At 44.4% G+C, this 19,328-nt stretch overlaps 1 protein-coding gene and 1 long non-coding RNA gene across 2 annotated transcripts in view; one reads left to right on the top strand and one right to left on the bottom strand.

The window, feature by feature from the left end:
• Positions 1 to 6,178: 6,178 nt before the first annotated feature.
• The window catches only part of rbfox3a (RNA binding fox-1 homolog 3a), a 423,712-nt gene continuing 410,562 nt past the window's right edge, over positions 6,179 to 19,328 (top strand). The window contains exon 1 of the mRNA XM_023822692.2: positions 6,179 to 6,570. The gene's annotated coding sequence lies outside the window, so the exon portion shown is untranslated. The remainder of the gene's footprint in view (positions 6,571 to 19,328) is intronic.
• On the bottom strand, positions 10,995 to 18,198 carry LOC111849635 (uncharacterized). Its single transcript, XR_002839594.1, has 4 exons — positions 17,613 to 18,198; positions 16,947 to 17,044; positions 11,141 to 11,251; positions 10,995 to 11,051 (listed from the first exon to the last, which is right to left on the bottom strand). It is a non-coding gene; the product is annotated as an uncharacterized lncRNA (long non-coding RNA).

Raw genomic sequence — 19,328 nt, 5'->3', positions numbered from 1 at the left:
TATTTTTTTGATAATGAAGCAGTGGGGATTCATTGTCTCTTATTCTTGTCCTATTTTTCATGTACTTTATAATCTTACACTCCTCTGCGAGCGAACTCAATGTTTTATTCAGCACCAATACATTTAGTCTAATGTTGACCACTGCTTTTCTTGAGAATGTAGCATGAATGCTGAGGTGATTTTCTTTCAGAGCTTACATTTTTGCATGGAAAGAGAATAGGGCAGTAAGATGTGATTAAAACTGGTAACAAAAGCTTAGAAACACCCAAAAGCTTCAGTACAGCAACCCAGGAAGGCAGTTGTCTCCAATGCTAAATAATTTACTCTTCAGTGATCAGGCTAAATTTAATTAGATCTTGTTCTCCTGATATAATCAGGCTTTTGTTGGCAAGGCGTTTACTTGTGAATTAGGATAAAAAAGGCTCATATGCTAATTGTGGTGGGTCCTCCACGGAATCACAGTCCTGGGATTCCAAGGAGGGCGTCTTATGTGTGCCATACAGTATCTCTCAGCACCCCAACAGGGCGTCTCTACAAAAACAGCCGTCCACAAAAGTTTCATCTTCCCATACTCCGGCTTAATCAACCTCCGTTTTCTTTTCCAATCTGCAGTACAGTACCTGCGAAATTCACAGCTCTGAAACACCACTGGTGGATTATACCTCTGGGCATATCTGCTCCCCGAGCGAAATTATCGAAAAACTGTGGCAATGCAGTTGGGTCCTCCGGTTTATATATAGTCATGATTGGTTATGCGGAAGGTGTACTAGTCAAGTTCAAGTACCATAAGCAGTCCGTCTTCAGTTAGGTAAAGTTGTGTATGGTGAAGTCATTATTTCCCAGTCTATGAAACTTGTTAATGTAACTCTTTGCCCTATTTCACCCCAATAACAAGTAGAAAAAATCCTCTGATTTCAACATTGTCAAAAGTGCAATTAAAGACAGAAGAGTTGGATGACTGGACTTGTACATTATGATCCACTCCCCTTCTAACTTATTTATAAGGTACAGATTGATGAATCTAGTTATTTCTTCCTCCTGGAGAGACTAATCAGATCCTCACATCCATGCTGACCTTCATTACCTTTAGTGATCCCCAACATGTGTGCCTTGATTTTGTTACTATTTTAAGTTGCGGTTAAATGTCGTTGGATAAGATCAGATTTCTTCACAAGCATTGTTATTGAGAGTTCATTTTGGGAAATATATGCCATGTTGTTTGCGCATAGCGTCCAGCACAGGGTCGGAACTGGCTGCACCAGATGGTGAGCGCTAGCGACCATGCAACTGCTGCCCAACTGGTGTTTGTTATCCTGACATGACAGAATAAAGGACAGCTGGGATGAATTGATAGTGATGAAGATATTACTTGAAACAGCTCTGATAAGGCTTCAGGACTGGGTTTTTCATTGAAAACTACACATATATTTACTATATGGCCAAAAGTAATTTTCTGCCCTTCGTTAGAATAATAGCCTCTTCTTGTTTGGGACAGTTTTATGTTAGATGGCGGAGCATTGCTGGTGGGATTTGCTGTCATTCAAGTTGGCAACTGAACCTATTTGCCAGTTGAACTTGCACCTACATGTTTCACAGTCAGTTCATGTGCGGTTGACCAGGGCGGCTCTAGCGGGGCAGAAATGTGGCAAACTGACTTATTGGAAAGATGGCATCCTAGGGTGGTGCCAAGTCGCTAGCCTCTTCTGTACAGCGCCCATTCTGCTGCCACTGTTTATAGCTCGAGATTGCATGGCTATACACTTAATTATAGACCATCAGGGTGTGGTTTAATTAGCCAGTTCCTCTAATTAAAAGGGGCGTGCACATACTTTTAGCCAAATAGTGTATATGCAAACAGTGTTTACTCCAACCTGTTCTCCTGCTGTGTTTTGTACCTGAGTCTATATCTGGATTTTTGTTGTAAAAGGACTCCTCCCCCTCACACAGCAAACCCATTCAGTGCATTAGCAGAGGACTTCAGTGAAATGAACATAATATTTGCATTAATGTGTATGGTACATTGGCAGCAAAGACTAATATTTATAGGGTAACAAGAGCCAAGACAATTCAGGTTTAACATTGGCATAAGATTCCTTTAGTGCAGTCCTATTATCCCCGATTTGCAGGTCGTAGTTGACGCACAAGCATTAGTCTCTAGGTATGTATGTATGTGGGTGTGTGTTTACTTGAGATTTATATGTCTATTCGCCAGTGACCTGTAGGTCTTGCTCCAGCCCATTGTGTATACAGTGCTGTGAACAGAGGATAGGATTACCAGAGTACAAACACTGCACCGCCGAGACAACAGCTACGTGCGCAAAGGCAGAGCCATGGAGATATTGACCATGTCCTCTCTCTCTCTGAGCATCTTCCTACAGATGAGGCGGAATTTAAAAGACCGTATGCTGGTTTGTGACACAGCAAAAGTGGGCTGTCGTCTGGAAACTTCCCATAAGGACAGCTTACAGTCCATCCCCAGAATTAAAAAGTCACTTGACCATTTGACTTGGGAGCCTTTAGGGCTGGGTCACGCAACTTTAGACCAACCAAGTCTCCAGCAAATTCTCTTAATGGGCTGTTATGTATGTCTGTCTGTCTGTATGTATGCATGGATGTATGTATGTATGTATGGGCGGGGCGGGGGGGGGGGGGGGCTTCAGTAGACGGCTGCTACCTTCCCACAGTTGCTCCTCACGCCCGCATGTTGTCCATGCCGGAACAGAAACAGCCTGCACTTGGGGGGGTTTCCTGCATTTCGGGCAATGTGAACTCGAGTGACACAGCCAGCGGAAACCATTTGATTTGTTAACGTTGAATTGCAGTGATTGCCTGTGCAATGCGCCATTATAATCTCAGGCTCGGGCAAGAAAAGAGAGGAAAATGGGGGTGGGGGGGTGGGTGGGTAGTGCGTCCTGCAGAGGTAATTTGCCTCTGGCCTTAAAGAGCTTATTCGCGCTGCAGAGAATGTGACACAGGCTAATGGAGAAGGAGGACATCATCAGGAAATGGGCAACACCGGCAGTGCTGTAATGTATAAGGCATTGATGCATTCGCAAATAGTCAAAAGACGACACCCCAGCTTGAAGCCTATTCAGTGGAGGAAGCACCCTGCCTCAGGGTCTTCTCTCTCCCTGGCTGCTCGGCCGCCATCCTTAATGGCACCAGGTGGAGGGAGAGGTGTGCCTCTCAGACAGTGTGCTTGCGTACAGGCTGATGCGTCTCCTCCTCGATGTGTCAAACCGCAACCTGCTCCCTGGTTGGCTGCCACCACTTGGAAGCCCGTGACGCCTTCGATGTCGCTCCAGGGGCAGGTCTCGCGGTCGGCTGGGTGATGGAGAGGCTGACACTTCTCAAAGACGTCGCCGCGGGCCGAGAGACTCCCCACTTCTTAACTGCACTTCAGGTCAACCCGTGCTGAGGCGGCTTCCACTGCAGGTTAACCTGGCTAACAGTCTGTCTGCCCTCCACCATTACCTGCTCTCACTAGCATTTCTCGCACGGGAAAAAAAATGTGGTACCACCAACCTGCAGTCTGACAGTCAGCCTCCATGTAACCAGTGCGTTCTTCATACTAAAGAAAGTCGCCTTTTACTGTGCTGCAAAAACACCAGTTTATTTATTTATTTCACAATTCATTGTTGTTTCTGGTAATTGTAATGATTCCCGGTTATCATTGTGTTATTTACTAATTTGAGAGAAAGTCTTTTTGAAGTGAAGATATCGCCTGGAGAAATGATTAGCTCTTTACAGATGCCACCCACAAAATCCCATGACCCTCCGAGTGGAAGCTGCAGCAAACAAGCCAATTAGCAAACAGAGAACCTGCAGCCTGTTATCATTACTCTTCTTATTGTTATTTCTGTGGCAAAAATTGGACAATGCCTCTTCAGGCCCTAGAACTAGTGGCGCTGCAGTAATGGAGGCATCTAGCACCTGTGTCTGGTGCCTGTCTGCAGCGTGGGATGGGGGGGTGGGGGTATCGCACTTTAGGCCGTGGGTAACTCTGGATGTGATTGTGACCGCTGTGGACTGCTCCTTCAGAAGCACTAAATGAGCGAAGCGCAGCAATCAGGCCACATTGTGCCTGTGTGTGTGTGTGTGTGTGTGTGTGTGTGTGTGTTTGCGTGTGTGTGGAATAGGTTAATATTACAAATGCAATAAAAACTTCTTTTTTTTTTGGATTTTGTGGGGACCATTTTTCAGGTTCCTACGAAGATCTGTGAATGCAGTCAAAAAACAAAAAATGCCAAAAGTTTCATATTTTGTTTTGTTATTGTGGTTAAGGTTAGGGCTTGGTAGAGGTTAAGGTTGTCATTTTTAGAATTAGGGTTTTGCCCATAGAAATGAATGGATGGTCCCCAGAACGATATGAATACACGTCTGTTTGTGTGTGTGTATATGCGTGTGTGTGTGGGTCCGTACTTCTTTGCAAATTTGTGTCTCTGGGGCTGTAATTGGACCTGAACTAATATACGCCACTTGTGCTAATATCCTCTATAGTATTAAATGTTGCCAGGTAACAAGCCTATTAGCAACCAACAGATATGGAGACTGAATAAACAAAGTCTGATTTCAGAAACATTGAGAAAAGAAATGGATTTAGTGAAATGATCCAATGCCTCCGCGCCCTCGTAGCAGAAACAGTCACCTGTAGCCCGGGTCCCTGCATAATGCATTACCCGCCCCAGGTCAGCACTCACTGGCTGATTCACTAAGTACTAGCACGGTGTTGAGGCTGGCCGCTCCCTGACGAGGACTGCCCTGGCACCCAGTGGGCGAGGCCTCGCCCCAACACGGCGTAGGCGTTCCTCGACACCTGGAGGTCTGAAGGTCACAGGTCCATTCAAAGAGCAGCGAACCGGGCTGGACTCCCACCTCCTATCCGGATGTGACTCCAAGCCCTGCCGCCCCGCGGAGATCAGGGGTGTGTCACCTGTCCTTCGTACCCACTAATGAGATGGAATTTAATTAAGGAAGTAAAAGTGGCAAGTGGGTCCCATGGGAGTGAAGGGTTCTTCATTGTCTGTCCAAATACCAGACGGGGGGTCTTGGGGGGGGGGGTCCTCATGCATATGAAAAGCAGGTCCATGGTATAGCGTGCGCCGGGACTCGCTCGAGGGAAGAGGAGGGTCTGGGGAGGACGGCGCAGGGAGCGTGCAGGCCGGGGTGATGGAGTGTTTAATGTGCAGGCCATCGCGGTGAACGCCAAGGAGTCGCAGAGACACTTCATCAGGCAGGACCTCGGGGGAGCGCCAGCTAACGAATTACAGATTAGATCATTGTTATAAGATCATAACAGTGATCTAATTGCTAATTTCTAATATAATTGAATTTGGTGGAGTGTACTCGTTTGTGGTGAAGGACGGAGAATCACAGACCGGCGACTCCAATGGTCTCAGCCTGCTGACCAGGTTGGGCCTCTACCCATGTGAGGACCTGAGATACCAAATAAAGATATCGATCTCCATGGCCAAAGACATCAATTAACTATCAATGTAGTTCTTAATTTTGTGTAATATAATAATTCTATAATAATATTTAATTTTGAAGTAATAAAAGCTAACAATAACATGGAATAGTTTGCGAACGCTTCAGACACCTCATTATGCTCTATTCTGCTGGTTTTAATGGAGCTCAGCTGTGTTTTCTGATTACTGCACCAGTTAAACAAGATGCGATAAAGCGGGAGGCAGCTTTGAGCCCCTGTCTAAGCCCCCACGACAGCCATCGCACTGCTGGGAGGGTCACGGGGATGGGGAAGGCGGGGAGTGGACATTCGTGCTTGCATGCTAGTGCGTGTGTATTTGTGTGGGTATGTGTGTGTGTGTGTGTGTGTGTGTGAGAGAGAGAGAGAGAGAGAGAGAACTGAGGATGAGAACGGTTTAGCATTTGTGTTATCGTTGAGAAAAGCCTAAAATGTATATGTGCAGTAGGGGAGCAGTGTGGTTAAAGGGGGGGAGGTTCACCTGACACTGCTGTCGTTCAGCACCTGTCAGCCTGTACAGTGGGGAGAGCCAAGGAGGACCCTTTGCTAGGGACTGCCAGCAAAGCTCTCTCTCCTGATATCATTCCACCGCTCTCTTCCAGCCCTTCCCTCTCTCTCTCTCTCTCTCTCTCTCCCACTCACAGTCTCTATCTCCCTCACTGTCTTTGTGATGTTTTCAGAGTGTGAGCAGAGCAGGCGAGTAAGCATAGCGTGTGCGTGTTTTCTGCGTGAGGTAGCTGCGTGTGCCTGATTCTGCTGGCTCTAAGCTATGTGCAAACGCGCTCGCAGCAGGCTCAGCCGGCACCATTGAAGCCAGTACTTCCTCTCCTGGACTGCCAGGCAAATCGCAACGCAAGCCACCCCAAGCCTCTCTCTTTCTCTCTCTCTCCCTCCCTCACTCTCTCTTTCTCTCTCCCTGTCTCTCTCTCTCTCTTTATATCTCCCTCTCGCTCACTCAGTTCCCCCCCCACTAACATCTTCAGCAGAAGAAGCGAAAAGCCCCTTCGCTGGCCAGCCCAGGGATACCAGCTGAAAGAATGAGGCTTTGACACTGCGTGGGACTGGACTGACACGCGAGCGTGACCGTAAGTACACGAGTCCTTCACGTCTCCACACGGACCAGTGGGCACACACGCACACACTTCTGTGCACACACGACAGCGAGCAAACTAATCAAAAGTGGACGTTTATTCACAGTATTTCACTTTCCATGATATCTTACGCATGTCCTTCATACGTATGCTTAAATGCTGTAATCTGTCGTACTGTGCTGTGAGCTTTTAGACTTATAACTGCTGAAAACATCTACAAGGTCAGGAGAAACGAACAAGAGTTCTGGTGTACAGAATCCAATGCTGTGGGACGAGCCTTTCAGGGAACAATGTCAGTCTGTATTTAGTCTATTATTATCATTATTATTACTACTATTATTATTTTTATTGGTAATAGTAGAAGTGGCTGTAATAGAAGTAATTTATATATTTATTATTACCCTTAAATTTATGCCAAGGCTTGTACATACCGATTCAATAAAGTCCTTTTTTTAATATATTACTTTTGCCGTTTTTTTGATTGGAAGCAGAACTATTGTGCGTGTAACAAATCTGTAGTTCTCTTTGTTATGAAGAAGGTTATACATGTACATGGAGCAAAATATTTACATGACGGGCCATTTTTGTGATGAATTTTTGCCTGATGGAGGTACATCCCAATGGGAAGTAGAATATGTGGATTCATGTGGTAGGATATCCAGTGTCGTTGGAAGAGATGCAGCGGAATTCTAACATAGCGCGACAGCACAGCTACGTACCGACAGAGAGCAGAAGTTTCTCTATCGTATTTTCTACCTTCTCTCAACAATTTTCACTGAACCACAGTGGGATCTCGACACTGTGATTTTCACATAGTCTAAGGTTAATTGATATATTTTAACTTGGCTTTGAGTTGCGTTTTCGCTTGAAGTAGCCTCCACTTCCACTTTTCATCACAGGGAACATAATATGATCACACAGCCTTGACTGCAAAGCCACGGAGTGACTCTGCACAGGCTGACCGCTGGCAGTAACCCCAGAGTGGACTTCTGTAAGCAGGAACCGGCATTACCAGGCAGACCTGGTCCCCTTCCGTGCTGATCATTAGGAACACATGAAGCTGCGATTGGGTGTCATTTTTTTGGCTTTTAGAGACTATAAATTAACCACGAAGCCAAAATCAGCAACCCAAACAAGCAGCCTGGTATGAAGGAGGTGCCACAATCTCACTCGTGGCTTCAGTGGGCTCCAGGAAGGAATTTTGTGCTATGGTCTTGTTAGTAGTAACTAAAGTGAACCAAAATATGAACAAAAATAATAATAATATTAATAATAAATCTCACATTGACATACCCCAGCACAGAGAAATGGTGAATCAATGTATTTGAATACATTTGAATAATCAAGTCATTTTTATTGCATAAGAGGTTTGCATGTCCCAGCACAGTTCAGTGTTTTATTTAAGTCTGATGACAAAGATCAAGTGGTTATATGCAGTATGCAGTGTATGTATGTGTGTTCGTGTAATCACTGTCTGAGCAGGCAGCGGTCTGCACTGGCCGCTTGGCTTCCGTGGCACTTGGTACAGTGTGCTGAAGGCTGACATACCACTGCTCAGAGCAGGAAGGCATCAGGCTGTAAACTTGTTGTGAGGGTGTCTGAAGTGCGGCTTGCCTTTTTACTTCTGCCGCTTTGTTCGCACCTTTGATGTCCCGTATGAAGTGTGCCAGGAAAAGAGCTGAACCACTGGGAAATAATAATAATAATTTTTTAAAAACAAGTGTAGCAGATTTATATGTAAAATTTTCCCTCTAAAACTCATAAATATTGTTTGATATTAAAGTATTTAAATCGATTTGGCATTACTACAAACTTTTTTCTTCCATTTAAATTACATAAAAATATGTTCACAGAGATATTTATGTGTGACTTAATTTCTGATTACAGTGTTAGAATTGGTTATAATGAAACTGAAATGGCTTTCCAGGTTTTATAAGGAAAACTTTTATATGAATATAGAACTCTTGATTACCTTGATTCTCTTGATTATTAATGTTTGTTTACATTTTTATTTTGGCTTAACAATTTATTATTTAAATCCTTATTCAATTACAATATTTGTTGAATATATCAGAGGTAGCCATGGGGCCTTTGCCACCGTACAGGAAATAAATACAGAATTTTCCAAATGACACTTTTAAAATGCTACGCATTGCAGTCACATTCTAAAGATGCTTCTCTCATCTTATCAGCTCTGATTTAGTGTTTCTTATATAATTTTACCGAATGCTGCATGTGATTACATATAAGGATTTCCCCATGTATGTTACCTGAAGATTACAGCTCGTAGGATGAATATGCCTTTGTATACATTTTGTCATGCGTGGTTAGATGCAAGGCTATTCAGCTTTCCAATTTGGCCTAAAATCAGTGGCTACAGTCCCATTTGGACTGACGGAGTAACGGGAAGCCTAAAATCAGCCTATTGAATAGCATAAAAAATATATATATATATATATATATATATTCATTTTTAAGTTATGAGTTGAAATAACAGTTCATTGTGTTGGCTATCTTTACTCAAAAGCCACATAACTCAAAACAAACAGCCTGAAATACATGTTGACAGTGTGTGCCTACTGTACCTTTCTAAGATCCACCTATTGGATTCTCGCAGCTGAAATGCTGATGTGCTCTGGTGGAAATGACCACCTTTAGACGTACGGAAAACATGCGACGGCTGCATGCAGTGGGAGCACAGATGTCAGGAAGTGTTGATGTTCCTATACGCGGCTTCCTAATTATTTTGATTTCAGCATATTGACAGTGCATACGATCCATTAGTCATCGTTTCAGTATATACTAATTAGACTTTCAAAAGATATATCCTGTTACCACTGTCACCTCACTAATTATGCATTTTGGTGTCATGAGATACAGGCAAAACACTTGCTTATATATATATATATATATATATATATATATATATATATATATATATATATATATATATATAATATATGATGTTTGGCATTGCATTACTAAATGATGGCCAGTATGTATATCTTCATCATTATCCGAGGGTGACGATGAAGAGGAGGGCTGCCTGTAGTGGCCGACTCTCGCCACTCAGAATAACACAGATAAATAGCTGGGGGGGCCCGCCACCGCGTAGCTGCACGGCTCCGTCACGCGTCCGACACGTCTGGCAGGCAGGTGTGAAAGCTGAGGACGGGCCGGGGAATAACAGGAGACGCTACAGGCCAGTTGCTGCGACCCGATTGTGCCATACACAATGAAACTTTTATAATTACTTTCTTGAAATCTCATTTGTATGGTTGTAAATGTAGCTTTATTAACTCTGTAATGGGTACTTGGAATAAATTCTGAGCTCTGAATTGCCTCCATAAGATCAATTGTAAAAGAATGTAATGTTAATACATTCTTGAGCAGTAAAATATTTGTTGTCCCTCAACGATAGGTATATGTAATTCATGAATCTTATTTTACTATTTTGATATTATATTGATTCATATTTCCACAAGAGGATTTAAGCATTACAATATTATATTCCGTGTAATGCTTAGCAATAATGAAAACAAAATACATGAATATCTCTTGCATGCTATTAATGCAAGAAACAAGTGTTATTTCAGTAAGTATATATTTACTAAATTCAGGAATATGTTGTAATTCCCACATGCAAATTTAGAATGTTTTGCATTTTGGCGCAGTAAACAGATTTGTGGTAAAAATAGATCGTTGCCTAGGAATGGACTTCAGCTGATCCATTTGTTTAAAAGCTCCCGTTTTGAAATGGCAGGATGACAAAGCAGACACTGATCGTCAGATGTCCTGCCTCCTGCTTAAGTCTTGCTTTATCGAGGCTTCCTGCACCATTATGAGGACAGACACAATTTTGACACGAGTACTGTTCCGGTACCAGGGGGAACAGATTTTCTGAGGGCGAGCCAGAGAAGTTTCCAGTGTGCAGTACACTGCATAATAAGTGGTAAAAGCGACCTGCTCGGCCGGACTGAGCTAGGAGTGAGGTGCTTCTCGTTCATGGACACTCTTGGCCTCGTACCAACCTCGCCACACCAGCGCTGATCACATCCCTGGGAAACACAATCCTCCCCCGTTTTCTCTGGTGCCAGTTACTGTCTGCTCTGGTTACTGGATACTGGGCCTAAGGTGCACTATGGCAATGCCACGACTAGGAATACTTAGCCTGTTTCTTGTATTTATAAGGAGAGCAAATCCTCCTGATTTAATTGTCAAATGAGATTCATTCATCACCTCGTACTGACCCATATAGTTGCAGGGAGTTACTGAAATTAAAAGAAAAGAAGTCTGGCCAGTAACGGTATGTTTACAAACTTTTGCAGCATTTCAGTAGCAGTACCAAGCACTTCAATAAATAAAGGAGAATATAACTAGTAAGAAAAGCATTTTTTATTCCCTTTATTCATTTTTTTCTTCGCTACCTTTTCTCGACCCAATTGAGCCGAAAAGGTCAAGTTTCCATCCGTCGTCTTGGGAAGGAAGAAACAACACAGGGAATTGTAATTCTTCTTTTTTGGGTAAAAATAAACAAATAAAGGTTTTTAATAATGTTTCTCACCAGTGGATGTATATTGTCTCCCAGCAACGTTGGCCTACTCTTGAGTAGAGTCTAGGAAGGATGGTGGCTGGTAGCCCACGGTATGTCGATGATCCGCAATGTGTAGATGAGCTATAAATCAGCAGAGAGCGCCTCAGTAGAGTCTGAGCCAGTGTGGCCGGTGATGTATCTGCTCGATCGAAGTCAAGCCCGGGTTTTGGAAGGGTCAGAGGTGAAGGCGCATCTATCAGCACCCTGTGACTGAGTGTCACTGTGCAGCTTTCATTGCAGGCTTACGCCGATCTTCACTGTCCACACACCCTGGACTGAAATATTGTCGACGTGGTCATATTTAAGCAAACAGTGAAAATCTGGTTTCTATTTTTTAAGCATTCATTCCTTCCATTATATAATACATACTGTACTGCCTTTTTACTCTGCTATTCAGCTGGATATCCACACTGTCACACAGCAGAATCTCAGTAGGAAGTGCCCTGATTTCTCAATAACTAGAAAAAGCAAACCGATAGAGACTGCTACATTATATTTAGGGGGATCATTATTTCTGTGCTCTTTCTAAAGATGATATAAAAATTCTTCCTGTGTATATCTCCCCAATATATGGAGGCTTATTTCTGTGTATGCTATTTTTTTTTTCTCGCATTGGGCAGGTAGCTCTTCGCTGTAGGGTCCCGTTGTCCGAAAGACACCATGGTTTATGTAGCTGTACGCTGTTAGCATGTCCAAACGACAGGCGGGGGAGGGGGATACTTTCCGGCTCTTTCCTGTCAGGAACGTGAGCTTTCTGCTGGAGTCTCCAGCTACTAGCAGGGGTTCCAGTCAGTGCGATGGCTTCCGCGTCGGGGCTTTCGAAGGCTCCCGGTGTGCGAAATCCCCACCCTCCATTTGTCGGCCCCCAAATCCTACACGTCAAGTTTTAACAAGGAGCGGTTCGATATTTGCGAAATAAATAACGACTTTTTGTAAGACAAAAGTCTTTTGAAATCATGAGATAAAGTGGTTCATAAGGCAGACAGACGAAAATAAAACGGCAGAGGCAGAGACTCACGCCAAGGAAAGATTGTGGATACATGCAAAGAAAAAAATAGAGAAAAAGGAGCCCAATTGAAGACTACAGAAAAACAGTAACAAAGAGAAGCTTAGCTGACGATTTCTTCCCTCTTTCTCCCTTTTCGTGGCAGGCTGGCTGGGGAAAGACCCGGTTTATCCGCACTGTGTTTGATGTGGGATTTTTGTGTGGGCGCAATTGGTCCAGGGAGAGTTTGTTATCTGAAAGAAATTGTTGTAGGAACGGCTCGAGCATCTCGATCCCCAGGGGGTCTCCTGCATTGACAGAATCCGCAAAACAAGCGGAAAAGCTGTTTAACATGCGAGCCGTTTCGAGGCAGAGCCCCGGCGTTAATTATCAGTTTTTTAGCCGGGGTCTGGTGGCAGTGATTAGAGCGAGGGGTTTCAGAGCGAATGTGCGAGCCGGCGTAATGAGGAGAAGGCCGGCCCCACGACAGCAAGCTGCAGCCGCTTGATCTGCTCTGTGGCTGCGTCGGGCATTTCACGGAGCTGCTGCTGGAAGATAGTGAGATTGAATAAAAGTGTGGGGGGGGGGGGAGTCGGGGGGTTAAAAAAAAAAGGGTGAACTTGCATTAACTGGTGAAAAAGCAGGCGCGCCGGGTGAAAGAGAATCATCTCTGTATACGGCAGGCCGCCGGTTCATCAGTGGGCTGGATTTAAGATGAATGGCACGAGGAGAAGTTTGGCTGACAGTGCAGTGGGGGCTAAATTGATTGTTATTAATCCATTAATCATATGTGGGCCATTTTTTTCATGAAAGATTTGAGTGCAAGAAAAATGCACTATTCTTTCCCTTATTAATTCGTGTTTATTTTTACCTTTTAAGGGATCAGTAGCAGAGGTATTAATGTCACAATATTATGACTATGTGATTAAAAAAAAATCAATTTAAAAAAAAAAAAAAAGAATTCCAACTCACACCAGTTGATATGAGTAATGAAGATTTTGACAATTAATATGATGGATGGCTCCCAAAAAGAGACCCAGATGAAGGGGGGGGGGGGGGGGTTGCACCCATACAGATAGAAAGACACCATCTGGTGCACGAACGTGAGAAGTTCTGCGATGGAGTCCCCCGATTTGAGTGACTACAGGTGAAGTCGGGCCTTCCCGCACGTGCCCAACCCCCTCGACAGGAGTGCTTTCCAATCGAGAGAAATCCAGATAAACGACAGCCCATAGATGTGCTATGCCTTCAGAAATCCAGATAAACGACAGCCCATAGATGTGCTATGCCTTCAGAAAGCCAGATTTCTCAGTGTGGGCAGGGGCATTACACAGTGACCTCAAACCTCAAAAGAGAGGCTAAGCTATGCTTGGTATGTAAGGGAGTGTACCGTAAGATTCAGCGCTGGGGCCCCACGGTGACGTCCCTGAGCAAACTGTCCCCAAAGAATCAGCACTGATTGAAACACACAGGCTGTGCCTCCATAAGAGGAGCTAAAGCACCGGCTGGAACGGCGGGGCCTCGAATTTCGCCGGTCGCGTATCGATATATTTATGGAGCGGGCAGCAACACAGTGCGTGGATGATTGGCCAGGGCAGCTCGAGTCAGACGGCCGTGTAGCGCCGCGTGGAGGCTAAAGGCCGTGACTGACCTGGGTGCCGTCCAGCGTGCGTGTCCCCGCACGCGATCCGGCGAGACGGCTCTAATGCCCGGGCTCTCCGTCCTGCTTCCCCCTCTGCTGTCTGAATGTGTGTGCTTTTATTTAGCGGGAGCTGTCATTTTACATAAACCCTTTGCAAGCTACATCCATCGCCGCTGCCAACTCCTCTGTATCAGGCACTTGTTACAGGGGAGAGAACTGACAGTTCTGCTCAGACCGTCCTGTCTCGCCGGGAGAGAAGGCACTACAGAGAAACCGTTAACTCTTCCCTGGGAGGCCTGGACACCTCCATGCCTGTGCTTCTTCTCTCATCAGTCATTTTCTGTTTTTCATAGGGTGGGTAGCCATCTCATTCTCTGAGGCAGGTGTGTAGCGTTTAACATGCTTTGGGTTCTACAAGTACAGCTACTAGTTCAACGGTCAGGGATATAACTGAGGGTTCCAGTGGGTAACAAGATTAGCCGTCTGTGCGACAAAGTATTCCATGAGCTATATTACTATAAATAATGCATCCTCCTCTGCACTGCTCATTGAGTCGTACAGTTATTGTGCTACTGACAATGTAGGTTAGGGGTCCTGGGGAAAAAAAAAAGTCGCAGAAAGAGAGGGCTGTGGAACTGCTTTGGGGAGTTCAGTCGGTCTGCTGTGATAGCAGCGCCTGAGGCACCCAAGGCTGCATCACCCTTGCTAAGCCGCACATGCTCAAAGTCGTGCTGGTGAGAAGTAGACATTATTTCATTATGAGGCTCACAACACACCTGCAAGACGCCAGCCGAGGCCGCGAGCCTGGACATCTTTTGGACCTGCTTCCGTGTTCTTAATCCCTCTAGTTTTTTCGTTGAGAGACCCAACTCACGCCAAACCCTACTGATGTAAGAACAGTGTCCGTATTGCCGTAGACGGACATCAGGATGGGTACAGATGCAGGGCATTCCTGGCAGTCACCCCAATCTGAACTTCCCCATTTTTTAGGCGATTACTCTGGAGGGTAAACAGGCGCCTGCTTGACGGTTAACGTGTGCAATGTTCCCACCCCAGCCAGTCCTCTCTCGCCGAAGACGTGTTAATAAGCACCTCGGGCCTGGCATTTTGCTGACGCGCTGACAGAAGGTCACCACATCTGTCAATTTCCATTTGACGCGTAATAATTGTTTGATTATTTTATTTATAGATGGAGCTTAAAAATGTATGAGGTACACGGAGGGGGAAAAATAACATCTTTTTCAGCTGTCAGCCGCCCGTTCCCTCCACTAGCACCAGGAAATTAGAAGGACAAATGTTTGACAGTCCAATTTTACTAAATGCAACCACACCATTTTTTTTCCCCTCATGTGGTCCCTCCACCCCCAAAGCCATTTTCAAGAACAAGCATATTTTGTCCCTTTTTGTTGAGCGGCTGCAATATGTGGCGGTTGCTTGGTCGCTCTTAGATTCTCCTCCACGTTCACTCACCTCTCACCCAGTCAACCCTTATTGCCTCATCCGGTGCAGAAGAAATCTTGTGAGACAGTCACCTTGTACTGATCCAGTGACTTGGCTGATCTAAGGCAGGCAGTGACACTGTACTAACAGAGGATTAGTGGAGTGATGGGGAACAATGGCATTGCTTGGGGTTTCAGGAAACTCTCTCGTTGGGGCGGCACTGTAATAAGATGCTCTCTGCTCAGTTCCCTGCATCAGCCTGGACCGGTGCCTCTGCTGTGTGATGGGACTCGTGCGCCAGACAGGAAGGATCCTGCCGGCGGCTCTGGTCTGATCTCCGTGGGAAGAGGGAACATTTACACCTGCTCCCGCTGCCATGTGTTGGGGGTGTGTGTGGGGGGGGGGGGGACAACCGGTGACGTATCCTTTGTCCTTGTACGACACCCAGCCTTCTGCGATCGGGCTGCCGAGAAGCCAGGTGCTGTCAGGTGACCATAGTGGTTATACATCATTGATGTCAGTCATTGATGACTCTTTCTCCCATGCATCGATTGGAAAGTCACCATAGAACTGAAGCTTAGGGGCAAATCAATGAGAACCGTGATTCTCCTTGAATGCTTCAGCAGGGTGGGGTCATGTAACCCCCCCACCAGCCTCCTTTTGATTCACTGTTTTGTTTATGATGGTACATACTAAAGAGAGTGGTACCATGCTCAGCTGCAGGCTAGAGATCCATTATCCATGTAATTTCTGTAGAATTTCCATATGGTGCCATAGCAAAACTCAACCGGGTAAGCGGTTGTGGAAAATGCATTAATGAATGGAAATCCGTAAGATGTTGTTTTGTTGCACAGGTTAACGATCAAGCTATAGACCATTAGAACAGCATTAAAAAGATCAGACATTGTTCACTATGGAACATTTAAAAGATCACCAGCATCAAAGGTATCATAAATGGAAAGATAGAAACCTTGAGTACAATTCATATCTCATATAAACTCCATTGAGAATCCTACGTTTTATCATCAACGTTAGGAAGACATCTGCGTTGGGAGAGTATGTTGTTCCCCCATTATAAACAGTGCATAGATTAAATGTCTCATAGCACAGTGGTCTAGCAGAGTATTATAAATCTGGAAAAATTCAAATTGGCCGGTGGGCATTGTGCTCTGGCTCTACTCTTGAGGCACTGGCCATGTCTGATTTAAGGTGAAGTGTGATTATTTTAATACAGTATTTGTGTACTGCTTTGGGTATATTCTCCAGTAGGAACATGTGGTGCATCTGTGCCTTCACCTGGATCAAAAGCCTCCACAGCCCAAGATGGGAAAGATATTTACATTTGTTAGCAAGATAAGGGATTAGAAAAGGCAGGTTAATTAAACTTGGTTTAATTATAAGTTTTATGTTTTGATTATTTTTTTTTTGGGGGGGGGGGTTGGGGGCATGTATTTTTTTGTCTTTAATTATGCCCTCAGTGAGATATATATTATATAATTATATATCTATATAATATTTTGATACTTGATGAGAGATCAGTGAGTGCATGCTGGAGGGTCACACTATGCTAACGGCTATGGAGAGATGGAGTTTGCAGTCTGTATTCTGTTTTCCTACGATTCCTAAATCTGTGTAGGAGGTATATTGATTTCTGCTGACCCTTACGTAAAGGTCAAGAGTAGCCTGCTACGAACATGCCCCGAACTAACCTTCGACCTTTGTTCCTGTGGTGGTGAGGCTCGCAGCCTTTTAGGGTAACCGCGAGAAAGCAGAGCTTAAAGCTGCAGCACTGCCTGTCATTCCGTTCCTGAAACAAACACGCAGTGGGGGTTGGAAGGGGTACGGTGGGGACGTGTTGCACAGGAAGACAGCACTAAAGTGGACCATCACGTTGAGGGTGAAGCAGCAGAACTGTAAAAGATGAGGATTTAGTTCCACCATGTATGTCAGAGGTTAGGATATTATGTTTCATGCAGCTGGGTTTTGCCATCATTATCTATTTACTTAAAATCCACAGAGATGCTCAGGTTTTTTTTCAAACGCATACAAACAGAATTCTTATTCTAAACGTCTGTGTGTGTGTGTGTGTGTGTGTGTCTGTGTGTGTGTCTGTCTGCGTGTGTGTGTATGTGTTTGTGCATATAATGATGTTTAGAATAAGAATTGTTTGTATGTGTAAAAATTATACACACACACAGACACACATGATTTTCTGTGGTAAACCAGCCACAGTATCATTGCTAATATTACATTAAACAAAAGGAAGCCAGAATTACAAGCATACTACACAATTCCCTGTCTCATCTAGCTAGTCCAGTAGACATTCCTGTTAAGTCATAAAATATCTAAAATAGAGAAATTACAAAAATAAATACCTTTAAGTGTACTATATATACACATTCTTTTGAAATGCCCACGCAGTATTGCATAACAAACACGGGTCTGGTCCTTTCTCAGCAGCTTATAACAGGCCTGCGTATCAGTTCAGCCTTACTGGTGGCCAGGAATCAGCCTCCCATCTGCTAGTCCAATGTGCAAACAAGGCACCAGGACCGAGGTCGCGCTTCTGATTCATTGTTTGGAAACCACTCTGGTGAAATAACGGGTCAAGTAAAGTATAGCGGGCTGGGCGCTAGCAGCCAGTGGCGCGGTGTTACGGGAGCCGCCTTCGGGGATCCGCGGGAATTCCTGCGCGTTATTCGGCATACCTGCCCTGTGGGGGTCGCCCCTCTAAACTGCCCACGCTTTCGCTTCCGTATAAAATAAATAAGTAAATAAATAAAAACTAGATCAGGGTGGCTCGGCCGTCACCCCCACACCCGAGATGCGCAGCCTTATTCGTTGTGCCGAAACAACGTGACTAATTAAGTGCCCTTAGCAAGCGCTGGATTCCCTGATAGCCGTAATCGCGAAGTGGGTAGATTTCACAGCAAACGGTGCTTTAAAAACACGGATTATACAAGTCATACTTTTATGTACGAGTACGCAAGGTTATATGTGTAATGTCAGTGATTAGAAGTGTGTTTTTTTTAAAGAATTCAAATGTGATATTGTTACATAAAAAAACACCTCCATTCTTACATTTTATAATATCTTTGCATAACGAGGTAAACCGTAGTGAGGCACTATCAAACGAGTGGCGGCGCAGGGCTTTTTACAGCGGGGTAGGAGCCCTTCTGGGGTATAGTTTAATAACTCATTATATTCCTGTTTGAACACCGGGGTTAGCCCATGACACTCGGCAAACGGCTTTCCCCGCGTCCTACAGCTTTCTAAACATTAGTTACCCATTGCGAGTGATTATTAATACGCAGCTGCCCTCTTGCTTTGTTCTCACTAACAGCATTTCAGACGCTGACGCGGGGGTGTTGGCTCGTTCATTCCTACGGTATTATTGCACGCTGTGTTTTCTACCGCATGCGGCTGGCCAACGCTGTTATTCCTAAGTTAAGTTAAACCCGTAGCTGCACAAGGTCATGGCTTTTGTGTGCTTCTAGTGTAAAATCATGATCGTTGGTTTTTTTTTGTTTGTTTTTTTGTTTTTGCCTGATTGTTTATTGTGATTCTTTTTAGTACGTTCATGCATTACATACATTTCCTGCACACCTTACCATCTGCATTTTCCCAGCACGTTCATGGAAATCTGTTTAGTAACACCATCGCTGACCTTCAGACCCCACAAAGCACTAAAATATATGCTGAAAGTCCTGCAGATCACATTTGCATATATCTATAGGGGCAACTAGTACAGTGATTAAAATGACACAGTGTGGAGTATACAGATAACTTACCACTGCATTTTAAATGTTAAATCACATATACATGAAAAGTTAGTGTCAACCTCTTGGATGCCCTGCAGACTTTATATGAGGATAATATACATATGCATACATTCACACAAGGTGAAAATTACAATCAGAGAATGTTCTGGAGTGAATGGGTGAAAAGGAATTCTTTTGAGTGGAAGAGGACAGCTTTTATTTCCACTTGTTTGATTACTGTCCCAGTAATTGCATTTGCTCGATAATAAAAATGATGACTTTCATAGCACCTTGTGATTGATGTGAAGGCTTTTCAAAGCGTCAAGGTAT

This window comes from Paramormyrops kingsleyae, chromosome 5 (assembly GCF_048594095.1).
Source record: "Paramormyrops kingsleyae isolate MSU_618 chromosome 5, PKINGS_0.4, whole genome shotgun sequence".
Lineage (NCBI taxonomy): Eukaryota > Metazoa > Chordata > Actinopteri > Osteoglossiformes > Mormyridae > Paramormyrops > Paramormyrops kingsleyae.
The sequence above is the reverse complement of the archived record's forward strand: the minus strand, read 5'-3'. Positions and strand labels throughout refer to the sequence as shown.